At 31.2% G+C, this 11,427-nt stretch overlaps 1 long non-coding RNA gene across 1 annotated transcript in view; it reads right to left on the bottom strand.

Annotated features, from left to right (window-relative positions):
* LOC111086940 overlaps nt 1-10,900 on the bottom strand; it is a 58,629-nt gene extending 47,729 nt beyond the window's left edge. Inside the window, exon 1 of the long non-coding RNA XR_002611658.1 lies at nt 10,614-10,900. This is a non-coding gene — a long non-coding RNA (uncharacterized LOC111086940). The remainder of the gene's footprint in view (nt 1-10,613) is intronic.
* Nucleotides 10,901-11,427: the final 527 nt, after the last annotated feature.

Genomic DNA, 11,427 nt, shown 5'->3' with positions numbered 1-11,427 from the left:
TTTTTTTTTTTTTTTTTTGTTGGGCTTGTTTTGTTCATTTAAATGTTCTTTATCACAGAGTTGGATTTGCTGTTTTTAACGCATTCCTTCCTTTTGATGTTATTTTGCTTGACTGTTTAAGTATTAATTTTCTATACACACAATATATATTTACAGGATGAGTCAGAGTCCTGATTTTTCCTATCGTTGTGAAGTAGGTTTGAAATATCGAAAACCTGCTTACAGTAGGTACTTACGCATATTGGAGGTCATTTATTACTTGACATAACATCATGATATAAAAGTCAAATCAAGGTCAATCAAATGTTATCTCTGAAATCATCAGTCTCAGGTAAAATATATTTATACAAAAATAGTAGCGTACAACGATATTACCCAACATACATTTGCTTATTTTCTTTTTCAATCAAAAATGATAACTTTAATAGGGTGAATTATAAAATTATGCAAGTTTGATCAACCTTGATTTGACCTTTATATCATGACATTATGTTAATTAACAAATGCTCCCCTCCCTAGGCCTAAATACTCTATATCAGTAGATTTTCGATTCGCCCTACATATATATATGCTACATTCTTTAAACGCTGAAGTCTGGCGAAGTATTAGAAACCAACAGACCTCAAGTTTGCGATGAAAATTATGTTAACTGCAGACGGGATTTACCTCATAGTTCTCTTTAAAATGTAACTTTTAGTGTATGACTATAAATTGCTTCTCTGTTCTTTTTATCTACCTCGCAAAACGTTTGTTTTAGACTATCATATATCATTATGTTTAAAAACCATAAATGATAATAAATGAAGCATTAATATGTTGAAAATGTAACGTTCTTTCCACACATACTTATGAACATATATGTATGTGTGTGTGTGTGTGTGTGTGTGTGTGTGTGTATGCACACATACACGAACAATTATATACAGTATATTGTTATAAGCTTATTTTTATGATGTAATTTAGACGTTAGCTATAGAGCGCTTGACATTAAATAAGTTTGTGGGAGTAGGCCTAGAAAAAGTTCTAAATTTGATGTCAGGAAGATCTCGAAAATTTTAGGAACACCGAGAGACGAGAAAAGATTGTAAATACAAAAATCAGTGATGTATAGTGTGCATTTTGTTTTCAGTTAGTGATCGAGCGGTGGATATTGAATAAGTATTGAGTCAGTTTTGTTTTCAATTTTTCAGTGAAGATTTAGTGAAATATTTGGATTCGTGTTATTTATCTCATATATTCTGTTACTTGATCGATCAGCCGTGAAATTTTAAAAGTTTAATTGTGCATTAGTCTTAGTATCATTAGTATACTTAGGCATACAAGTTACAACATGAATTAGCTTGTAGAAACGATAAGGAAAAAACTAAACTAATTAGTTATCGTACGTGGACAGAACTTTGAATTATTTTTATCAGATAATTTAAAGAAACCCGTCCAAAGAAATAATGGAGTTACAACAATATGTACATGTTTAAGCTTTTCCCTTAATTAATGCATGTTCTGTAATAACGATTCAGAGGCAGTTTCATGCATATGAAATACGGTAAATCCTCGTTCCTGTCTTGCTTTTATTATGACGAAAAAAATAACCCAAGAATAAACATTAAAATAGCTAATATATCAAATGACTTGTATGTATATGAAACTCAGCGGTAATATTATTTTGCATATTATTGCTGTTTCGTTAAAAGTGAACCATTCGCAACAAATAAGTAAACTCCACAGCTCACACTTGTATAAATCAGTTTTATGTTACTAATTTTAGGCCTAACAATAAATACCAATATGGCCGTAGTCTTGCGCCACGCACGGTCTGGCTAGTATGAAATGTTAATATTAGACTTCGGTGAGTAAGCACAATTAAAGAAAGAATAATAAAAAATTCAGAACTGTGCAAATAGTTAATTTTCATCTTGTTTAGGCATATACACTTTAAACTAAAGCAGTACGAACATGGTGAAACAATAACCTCATACCTCTATTTAACTAAATGAATATTGGGTTTGTGTTTTAAGGCAAAGTCACATTGGGTTATCTGCTCTGTCCACCGCTGACAATTGAAGCCCATATTTTTGCAGTATAAGTTCATAAACTTACTGCAGACCCATCAGGGACGGCAAATGAATAACGGCATTACAAATTATTCAACTAACAAATATCTCAATATCAAACAATAAAAAGAATGTCGCCAAGTGGCTAGCCATGAAAATTGAACTCGTAATGCGTGCACGTCTTCCTTTCACCAGCTTCTGCATGCTCTGAAATACGCATTTGATATTAATGTACATACAAAAGGTCAGACAGCATTTATAAAAACAAGCTGGTGGGTTCTGTACGCCAAGAACGCCGTTTATTAGTTCTATATAGCAAGACTGTCTAGTTCTTAACTTCTCTGATAACAATAGATAGTTGTTCTTTATCAAGTGTAACGTGAATGCTCGAAATTGATTAAGTGCACAAATTGGACTAGGATCTGATGTCTAACACAACCGTATACAACTGTAAGGGGGAATAGACACCTAAAGAAGTAAAGAAAAAAAGGCAGACAAATACAGATGTAAACAGAATTATACACAGTCAGATAAAAAACTATGAAGTAAAAAAAAGATTAAATAATCCGATGAAATGCCACGTTGACCCACTTTTACTTTCACCGTGGGGTTTGATCCAAACAATCATATTACATCGACCTACTGACATATTTGGTCCAAACAATCATAGTATATCGATCTATTTGACACAGTTGTTACGTTATATATATATATATATATTGGTATTTTAATATGAAATCAAATACAAGTTATACGTTCAAAATTTAGTTAAAACTCAAAAGCTGGAGAACGGTCTATCGCCACTGTAATCACCACAGGAACCTATCCCCAATTTTTAACTTTATAAACTTTTAAGCTTCCCGCTGAACTACCATAAAGTATACAGAACAAGTGCCTATCCACAATTTGTCATCATTTAAATGTAGTTATAAAGTAACGTGTGAAGTAAAAATCAATTTTTCCCAATGTTATGTAGCTCTGTGAAAACACAAAACGTGTAATGTCTATGAAGTTTTAGCAATGACCGTCGAGACGTGTCATTAGACATAAAAAATAGAATAAATATGCATTGCTATGTTGCTACTTAATTCATTGTATTACGTACAAATACGTAATAAATCGTTAGTTCCACGATCTTTTCACCTATAGATTTAAATTGACAAGCTCACTGTAACATTGTTAAGGAGAAATGAACTCAGATCATTGGTTATTTCATTTTATCTCTCACTCCATACGTTTTCATACTTAAATGAAAATGTTTAAATCCTTACAGATCTAATTTTTGTGTAACAACCTGTTTTGCAGCTCTGATTTGATTACCTTGTTTTCTTATGAGATTTCTTACGTTGATATATGACCTAGATTGTAGCTATTATTTACTTAAGCAAAGTTTACACGATAAACATCATTCATTTGAGGCACCTGTGCTTTGCGAATTCGCGAGTCTGGTATTCAACGTGACAGAGATAAAAATCACCTATAATGATACTGGAAAGTTCTAATGTTATTGAACCTATCATTCAGCCTCTGCACGCATCTTGTAGTCCTCGTATAATTTAATATGTAGTTAATTGACAAAAGTTCTCTTTAGCTTCTACAGCAATAACACGGTATTCATTTCATACACTATAGTGTGGCAACTTGCATTTTCTTCTTGATGGGTAAAAAAAAAACAACAAAAACTAAGTTGACTCCCATTTATTTATTCATGTTTACGCATCACTCTACGTGCCAATTACCCAAAGTATGTGTCAGTATTAACTCGTATGAACACGAAACTTTCTCAAAGCTAGCATAATTCCTGGATAGAAAGATCAAGCAAGAACACTGGAATTTCGAACGTTGTAACTAATTTACAATTACAGGGTTAAAATAAAGATGTTTAATGTAAGTATGGTGGTGTTGAACTGGAATGGTTTATTAAGCGCTGTGCTGTTAAAACAAAATATGGTTTACCTTCATCATGAAGTTCATGCTTGACTGCAAAGGATTTCCCACATTTGTTATAGTTAGTATATACTTTATGGATTTTAAATCATGGGTTTATACTTGTGTAGGGAAACACATCATACTAATATAACAATAAATTGGCAAACAACGATTTATAAGCATAATGAAAAAATATATTATGTTGTATGTTCTCGTGGTATTAAATTATCGTTTCAATTTACCACAGGTATGTAGAAACAAAACATCAGATTTAATTTTCATCTGTACAAATAATAACCAGAAAAGTCTATCATTTAATTCCGAAATCCATCCACTAGAATAGATCGATATGAGCCAAAACATTCAGAACTGGAATTTTCAATCTAAACGGCACCTTTTGTGCACGTGATCTAAAAGGCCAAGTCGAAAAACCCAATGGATCAGGCATAGTTGTCCTTAATTTTTAACTACTGACCAGATGAAAGGCAATCAGACAACACAACCCACCGCCACAAGATATTTTATCGGCTTTTTGAACCAAATAATGGACTGCCACTTTTGTAACCTGTCAATAGCTGAAAGTGCGGAAAGTGTTCGTCGACATCATGTCTCGAACCTTGGATAGTTTCATCCGCAACTCGACATACTAATCACTTGACCAAACTTTCTGAAATGCTACTTGTATGCGACACAACAAATGCATTGCTGTGGTATCAAACGCCTTGGCTGACAGAACAAGAAAATGTATTATGGATAAATATATATGGTTGTTTTGTTCGTTTGTTATTAAAGAGCACTGGGCTATCTATGCTGCGCCCACCAGAAGTATCAGACTCTGGTTTTTATCTTTATAAGCCTTCAAACTTACCGCTGAGCAAATGGGGTGCCAAACAAATACGAATAAAAATATAATAAACCATTTACAAGTTTATATTTCAATGGTTGGATTACAGATTTATTTAAATTGCATTTAGTTAAAATATTACTCCATCGTGCTTCTAAAATAGCCATCAAATATAAATATTTCCATAAGTAAATAATAAAAAAAAATGTAAATAAATATGATTTTCCAAATAGTATGATAGATGGCATCACATATAATTATTGGGTAAAGTCAACAATTTCAAACAATAGGAATAATATTAATATATACATGCACATATACATTAAATATATAAAATCAGTTATATTATCATATTTCTAAACCTTAGAATAGAATACAAACTTTTTTCAGGTATAAAGATAGAAGTTCATACTTAAAATAAAGCATATTTATATTAATCTAAATGGCCTATATGTAATTTAGATATATATGTTTCACCACTAGATGGGGTATGTATTAGAGCAAAGTCACATTGAGCTAAGTGCTGTGTCATCCTTTGGAAATGCGAGTTCGGGGACCACTAAATGGATAGAAACACGTGAAAAAGAACATGCAAATTAATCATGAATAATCTAATATACATGATCACATGCTTCGGAAATGTGACGTAACACGTTTAAGATTCTCGTTTGTTGAAGGCGCGATCAGAAAAGCTTATAACAAACCAAAGCTAAGCGAGGTGGGTTCAATACTGAATTAATGAAGAAAATAGGTTTGATTAAAATACTGGATTCATTGTGAAATTACATTCCTCTTTATTAGTAAAATCCTGCATCGTTTGATAATACACATTTAATTGTTTAATGTTTATTACTTCTTAGAAAATAGCTTTCCGAATTTATTTTCATTTATTGTAAATTGTTAATGGAAAATCGCCTAAAACAAGTTTGTTTCAAACGTCTTGCAATGTTAAATCGACAAGAGAAACGGTTTGTTCTGCAATTATAAAGTTGCATTACATTATACAATTGTTTTTAAACACCACTACACTAGTGCATATTGTTTATTAACCAAATTACAATTAATAATTTTCTGCTCTTATATATCTTATTGTACAACAAACTAAATTTTATTTACGTTTCGACATACAAGAGGAATAAACTATGAAATTTTTGAATATTTCTTTAAAAGACATCAGATGTAAAATGCGTATTTTTATTTATATTTTATTATTTCACAAGTTAAACAGTTTAATGTGTATGCAAATAACAGAGGTAAATGCGAAAAATCAATTGATCTTATCTTGCATATACATAAAAGTCAGTCAGTTTTCACGCCTACTCTAATTATTTCTTGTAGCCTCCACTTGACTACTTAAATATACAGCAAATTGACCGTTTAGCCCTAAATCCCTCAACATCACACCCTTCCTCTCCCGTTAAGGATTTCATCAACTTGGATCATTATTCTTTATCAACTGTTACTGCTCTTTTCAGTTCAAGGTTAATTTTCTAATTAAACAGATTTTATAGACGCGAGATCTCACTGCATTCTTTTATAGTGGGATGAGAACCGTAAATCAAAATTATCTTCAGGAGCGTCAGTTCGCCCCCCCCCCCACCTTGACTTTGCAGGATATTATAAAATCATATATAAGTTGATCGAAGTTTTCTTTACAAATTAATAAAAAAGATACTTTTCCACACATCATCCTTTTCCACTCTATCCCGGTAATGCAGTAGGTTGATATGTGATGTAATCACGAATGCTCAGAAAGATTTATATCTTCTCAGTTATCATGTTTTAGTAAACATCTGATAACATTTGCTCCACACTTTTTTTACGATTCTACATGAAACACCAACTGATTAGACTATACTTTTTTAAAGTTCTTAAAGTTACATTGATGTAGATGTACCTGAATTCCTTGAAGTCTTTGTCACTCTTCAAGGCAGTGATCACTTTCTTTTGGACTCTTGCATGTGGTCATTAGAAATGTAACAATTGTACAATTTTTCTCATTTATTATGCTCTTTGAAACAGATGGTGTTTTGTATCTTGACACAACTTGACTCACACTCCCTTCTGAAGTTCTCTGAAATTACGGCCCTAGATATCTTTAACATTATATGTACGTGATGTTTGGATTCGCTTCAGATAGATTTTGAGCAAATCTTTCAACTGAAAGCTCTCTATAAACTATTCAAAGACCAGTCTTCACATGAACTTAGGATAAAATTCACTGCATTTTCTTGCAGCTTAAAACGTGATGAATGGCGCCAAAATCGATTTGCTGATAACAGAGAAATACAAGAGTTGTAAACCTAAACAATGGAAATAATACCTTGTCTTTATCAAATTACAATATACCTGGTAGCAAACAATAGTGCACTAAAGTTGGACAAGATACAGTAAGTCCATTAGATCGTTCTTTACTTTCTCTAGTGATTTCATATATTTTATTCAGCCCTTTTCATATATAATTTCAACACAATACAGTTCGATAATCAGAACAAATAATACATGAAACATAAAGAATCTCTACAGTACATACAGTAACGGAATAATTAAGAACATAAGTGATACACATACAGGAGCCATAACCCACGAGTAATGGCTACTAGATAGTGAATCAATTAAAAACACAAAACATTGCCATAGAAAATATAAACGATAAGTGAGAATTAGTATGATGCAGCAGAACTTTGTATGCACGCCCTTTGGTTTATATAGAGCATATTATATTATTTACATGTTGCCATACAGTTTGTTAATGTATGATTGTGGAGCATTGTTTCAAATGTCCTGTATTACCCTTTATAATTTAGCCAAGTTGTTTGATTGCATTTTAATTCTCTCAGTATTTGCATACTGAGCTTATACAGCCTCAAGAATGTTCAAACCTAGAATTTTTGCACATTAAGCCATGTTTGAGTTTTCCATTAGTTCCTTTGTGGAAAACTTGTGCAGAAACTGTCTACTTGTCAGCAGTCAGGGTGCCATCAATTCCATGTAGAGCACTGACACCACTGTCTGAGATACAGACTGATCTCCCACCACACTTCACTGTAAGTTGACTGTGATAATATTCTCTTCTTCACTGTCAAACAAACAGTCATGGATTATTGCCAAACAGTTCAAACTTGAACGTGTCTGTAATTGTAGAACACACATCTCCACCTTTGCTCATTCCACTGTTTGTGATTTGATAGTCATTTAAACCTTCTTGGTTTAGTTACTTCTTCTCAGTAGTGATGTTTTAACCTTTACATCCAAGGCCATTTCGTACTAATTTATATCTCGCTGTTCTTGAGGGAGCATTCACAGCTGTATTTAAAGCAAGGTTGTTGGCAAGATCTGTACTTGACCATTATATCTTGTAAAGAACATACCCTTAGATACTTAACATAAATTTTGGAGTTTAGGTTTTCTACCTCAAACACTTCTATTACTAACACTACTAGTCTCACACACCTCTTAATTCAGATTAATTAGATTAATCAATCTAATCATGATTCTGATTAACCAGTAGTTGAAATAATAACCAAAAACACTAATTTCAATTAGTTGGTTAGTTTATGTGACAGTAATTGATATAACTGCTGCTCAAAGGTAATCCACTATACTGATTAAATCATCCAGCTCTAAATTTGTTTACCATCTAATGCTTTAAAATTATCATATTTCAAGTTAGTTTCATGAATATTTTTAATGTTTAAAACAATTATTATTTAATAATTTATTATTCTCATTATTATTTTTTCACTTATGAAAATTACTTCATATTAATAGTTTAGTATACGGATTTGGGACTAACTTAAATCTTACCGACATATTACTGGATAATGACCAAAATTAATAATAGCAAGCATACTCTACTGTTGATTCAAAGCATTCTAATAATTACAAGTTTTAATTTTCCTTTGTATTGATTTAGGACATTATGTACTTCTTGTCAGTTTATAAAATATAAATGGCTTCATTAATTTACACTGCAAGTTACTTTAGTTCTGATCTACATATAGTTAGCTTACTTTGGATAAATCATTAATGATATACATACGTAGTATATATATTATTTTGCAACTAATAAAATAATGCTAGAATATCCTATTGAGAGTTACACACAATGAACAAGAATTTCTTCTATTTACTTCATTTTGAAATTCCAATCTAACCTAAGGGTACTTAACTTGTATGGAAAAAATACTGAAAATGTTAAAATTTCATGCACAGTACTTGTATAGAAGCATAAGGAATAATACAAACTAATTCTAGGTGGATAATTTCAATCCAGATGGAAACTGAAGGAACCTCTCAATAATAGTTCAAGAAATGAATAGTTTCTTTTGACATAAATATAAAAGTGGTCCAACTCCTGATATGTTTGATTCATGAAAAATTGTACAATGGTGAAATACCTTAGATAAACTCTTTACGTATTGTATTGTTCAAAATATATATAACTGTTAATTTGATAAATGCTTTCTTAGACATAAATCTGTGTTCTTCATCTTTACAGCTTTCATAATTTGTGCAACAGAATTTGCATATAAGTATTTTCACAGAGAAAATAAGACATGATATTTTTTTCATCTAATTAGCTTGGAATTCCTGAAATTCCCCAAAACAATCACCTATATCTTAAGAGATATGTAATTATATTTTACTAGTGTATTTCTACACCTTTGCTAGAGAATACATGTACATTACAAAATACTTATATTCCAGCTTTTCTTGATTACAGTAACAAAAAGGCGAGAAAAGATAAGTTTATCACAGTAGTAAGTACACAGCTATATAGGTTCTATCATTTGCATAACACAAACTGTACAGTAATTTTCCAATAAATGTTAAATGAAACTTATAGAGCATGCTTCAAAATGTAGCATATCACACGAGGTACATTTAAACACACTCACATTACCTTTTTTTCACAAATGTGAAAATACAAAGTACACATTAGCTGACCTGGCATGCAGAAGTATTAGAATATTAGTATCATTCTAGCTGAAATTTACCCCTAATTAAATCATATGGTAAACTGATTCTACAGCATACAAATCCCAACAATACGTAAAACTTAGTTGATCTTTCTACCACTTTTTTGTTCTGCATTTGGTATTTTGATCTGAACGGCAACTTATACAACATATGGGCTGAACAACTAGATCAGAGCCTCCCAAGGTTCAAAAATTTATTATTATTTTTTAATTCATTTACTTTTATTAGCAATATTCTCTACACACATTTTAGAATTCATGTTATTTTTCAAAGCTGACTCTGTATTATGAGTCTAAATCAGGCAACCACATTTGTAGTTACCAATGCAAACTAAAATCACATTTCCTCATTAATTTGATTAATAAATAACATGAGGTTTAAATGAATCTATAAAAATGACTGATAAACAAACACTCATCCACTCAAACATGACACCACTATGCATATCACTGAGAGTTCATTCAATATCCAGAAAGAAGGGTATTGTGAAACTGATTTTAGGGTTACATAGGAAGAATTTGATAAAAGAAAAAATTATGAATGAGAAAATTACATATCCTATGACAAAAACTGGCATATTTTTAGAGGACAGATTTATATTAAAGATTGACAGTAAAGTCCAATTTTTCAAGTATTGTAACAATTTTCAAAGCTTTCCAAAGACCAGTAACAGCTGGTACATAAAACATTTTTTTTTATCAACCTCTTCAAATTAGTTAAAATGTACTTCGTAAAGCAAAAGCAACATTACTAAAATCTGTAAAAGTCCTAAAGTCTGAAAAAAATAGAAGAAAAACATGACTTACAACCCAAATTTTCTGTGTTTATATATACAGAAACAACTTCACAGTTTTCTTTTCTTTCACAGTCTAATTGGGATTAAGTTATCTGTGTTAATCTCTAATTATTTCTGAAAATTATATTTCAGGTCCATATCTTACAAGTACATATCACTCGTACGAAAATTATCTAAAAACACTGGTTCTTGAAGCCAATATAAGGAATACCAACCACTGGACAACAAAGTGTAGTAGTTTACTGGTTTTAAAATTCAAGGTCATCAATCACTCTTCTGATTTGTGAATAAGCAACATAAAATAACTCCTGACAACACCCTGCCCTCCAGTGGCAAAGAAGTAAGTATGAAGCCCTGCACCACTAAAAACCTGGTTTCAATATTTGTGGTGAGCACAGCACAAATATCCCATCGAGTACCTTTGTGCTTAAAAAACAAACAAACTTAAAAACCCATACTGTCAAGTAATTTCACCAAGTCAATTATTTAGTAAATATGCAACTAAAAGTGAATGCTTGAATTAGAGATTTTAATTATACTAAACTTGTACATCAATAAAGCAATAAAAAAAACTTTACATTTCTAATTAAACTCATTTGTTCAAGGAAAGTTTAATGAAATAACTGATAATGTTTCATAAATGTACATGCAGTAACTCATTTATCTAAGAAAATAAATCTACATACAGAGTAACTAAATAAATGCAAGTGTCAACCATTTGTTCAGTACAAGAATCATAAAAGTTGATTGAAGACCTGCTTTTCAAATTACACGAAAACATACTAATCACAAATCTTTTATTTAGTAATAACTACCTTCAGGAT

Source organism: Limulus polyphemus, unplaced genomic scaffold (genome assembly GCF_000517525.1).
Source record: "Limulus polyphemus unplaced genomic scaffold, Limulus_polyphemus-2.1.2 Scaffold1572, whole genome shotgun sequence".
In the NCBI taxonomy this organism is placed as follows: domain Eukaryota; kingdom Metazoa; phylum Arthropoda; class Merostomata; order Xiphosura; family Limulidae; genus Limulus; species Limulus polyphemus.
The sequence above is the reverse complement of the archived record's forward strand: the minus strand, read 5'-3'. Positions and strand labels throughout refer to the sequence as shown.